Raw genomic sequence first — 3241 nt, 5'->3', positions numbered from 1 at the left:
GTATCTTTGAGTGTACGTATGGAACATTTATCACTTTTTAATGCCAAAGATCAAATTAGGTTTTGATACAACGTTTATTTTTATTATTCTACATTTTTGAGCTCATAACCTTAATTGCATATTGAGAATGTTATGGATTACTGTTGCAATGTTCGTCTTCTCTTTGCTTTTAGGAGAAAATGTAAGAGAATTTAATATTCAGCAATCATACTATGTTTGTAACAATTAATAGAACATGTAGACGGGTGGGTTTTATAAAGGCAGCCATGAAAAATCTGATGGAAAAGTGGATGGAAAAATTCCATCTGGGCTCTTTTTCACAAACATTTGTACTTCTCACTACAAGTTCTCCTCCAGTTTATTGTCCAGAGTTTTTTTATGGCTGTGCTACATCTGTAGTAAAAGTGTGGTTATGTAAATGGTAATAGATACGCAAAAAAAAACATTGTTAGTTAGGCCGGTGTTGTGCCGAATTTGGACACCCCGCCAGATTTCGACTCCCCTCGTTGATTTTGATGGGGTACACCGTCTGCCTGCAATGGGATCTTTCCTGAAAACCGTGACAATCATATGCATGACATACCAACAAAACATGTTCTATACCGTATAATAATAAGCATATGTCAAACAAACTTGTTTTATTTTTTCCCTGCGATATGCAGCGTATGAGTAAGATGTGAATGTCCTGTACTTCAATGTTTGTAACGACTCCATTCTACTTATGTTATGAATGTCTTTACTTTTCTCTAGGCTCCAGTGTCCCAATCTAATTGCCATTTTCTGTTGCACTCTTTTAATATGGGGTGTTATATTTCTACTTGCTTCATCCATCTTGTATGATTCCTTAACCATTTTGTCGACTCCCTCATTGTTGTATTCCCAGATGGGCAGAAAACCCTTTCTTCCTAGATGCCCAACGTCAAAATCTGTAACATAAAAAGCAACAGCGACACCTGCTAATGCCAATCTCAAAATAAAGTGCCTGTGTTACTATTTTATGTGCCTGTGTTGTGCCGAAAAACGGGTCGGGGCTGACGCACATTAATAATCCAACAGTCACCATTACTCAGAGGCGTATTAAGACCTCATGGTGCCCCCCAGTCAACCCATCTTCCCACACTCAAGGATCCACTAATTTTAAAAGATTTTATGCAGAATAGAACACGAAAAACAACTTTTCCATCAAGTATTTTTAACAGTCAGGCCTACTGTAAACTTTATGTTTAAATGTTACAATTCAGGTCTTCATGTAGTGAAAGAAAATCACTAACATTTTTTAACATATATAAATGTTGTACTTGCCACAACGTGGGGGTACAGGGACACACTATAGTTTTCATGTATGTATTCACATTAGGGGGACAATTGAACAATGTACAGATTTTCAGGACATAGGAACTTTAATTCACCAAAGTGGCATTCAACAGATTATAATGTATAGCAAGGTCATCCATAAAAATAACAAGAAACGATATTGTTACTATTTTAACTGCTATACAGCTATTCAAACCCAGATAGCAAATTGACTCAGAATGGAGTCCACTTGAACAGCGCAGCGGATCCATAACAGATAAGGATGGCGGATCCAGAACAGATCTGGGGCAGAACCGATCAGGACCCGTTTATAAAGCAGCTGATCCGTATCTAGTCATTCTCTCTGGATACCTTCAGATCCCTCATTTAATTATAGTATTCTGGCCAAAACTAGAAAAGAAATATTTCAAATTTAATATGCCTGCCTTTATTAATATTAATAACACATGATAAAATCATTCAAAACGTATAAATCTAAATTCACCCATTTTAGCCAGGAACAATTATACTATAAAAATAGTTCATTACAGACTGTATTTAGAGTTGTATTAATTATGTATACAATTGGAATACAGAAAATTAAAGGCAACCATATACTGAACAAATATTTTTATTTAATTAAGGATAAATAACACTTTTTTTAATCTAGCTCAAGAATCATTAAATTACATATATATATATATTTTGTGTAAACTGGGTTTTTAAAAGATTGATGAATATTAACAAGCAATAAAACTATTTAAAGTAGTTAACTTGTCCTTATCTTAACTGGTAAACGAACACTGAACACGCAAGTTAAAGTTAAACAATAAAACACTGCATTTACATCTGCAAGACATCTACAATTAGATAGTTTGCTCATCTGCAATATTTCTCTGGAGACGTATGAACGTCTGTAATACATCTGTTTAAGATCTGGAGATCTGCTGCGTAAAGACATCTGCTAAACACCTTAGAAAGAGCAGCTTTATATCCATTCTAAATCATAAACATCTTACAGTCATCTTCTAGAGGTCTATATGACGTCTGACAGCAGACATCTCCCAGACGTATTGCAGATGAACAAACTATGTATTGTAGATGTCTTGCAGATGTATGCTTTCCATTAAGTTATGCTGCTGTTCATATTTAGCGTACTTTAACAAATGTCTGCATTATAGAAACACACAGAATTTTATGATTTCATTCAATTTATTTATTTTATACATTTGGCCCTTCTCTTCTTTAGTCATTCATTCATTCACTACATCCCTCCACCCCTTCCTCCCTTAGTCACACACTCACTCACCTATTTTATATACTTAAATTGCTGATTGATGAGAATGGCATTGCCCTCTAGGCCTCGTTTATCAATACAGTGTGCCAAAAAAAGTTTCCTTGTCTTCTTGATACTGAAATAACAAGACTAAGTCATCCTTTGCCTTGAAGAATAGATCCCTCAGGATCTTTCAGAGGACATTTTGTTGATCGTCCCCGTGCATCCACAAAAATACAGGCTCTGTCACCTCCCCACGAATTAAGTAACTACAAAATGTAATTTCTTTTGATGTTAAGTGCAATGTTCAATAAAGAGTTTATTAAAAAAGTATAACTGCCCTAAATTGTTTCTGCCGGAAGTAGACGCACCTTTGCGCATGCGCGTATTTGTAGCGGCGCGTCATTAAAATCACAGACGCAGAGCCGACGAGTCGACGGAACTTAAGGTCTGACTCGCCGTATTATTACTCTTCATAGATTAATAAGTCTGCGTGTAGGTTTAGTTTTTCATCATTTATCGGTCATTGTGTTTTTGGGAGCGGCGGCAGAGAGCTGAAACACTCTTGAAAAAGTTTACTCAACATCTACAACAGCATGAAGACGATCACTTTACTCTTGATCAACTCTCTTTTCATCAACGGTAGGTTCATAGACTAGTATTTATATGTAT

Source organism: Triplophysa dalaica, chromosome 10 (assembly GCF_015846415.1).
Source record: "Triplophysa dalaica isolate WHDGS20190420 chromosome 10, ASM1584641v1, whole genome shotgun sequence".
Classification (NCBI taxonomy): Eukaryota; Metazoa; Chordata; class Actinopteri; order Cypriniformes; family Nemacheilidae; genus Triplophysa; species Triplophysa dalaica.
This window is presented reverse-complemented; position numbering follows the sequence as displayed.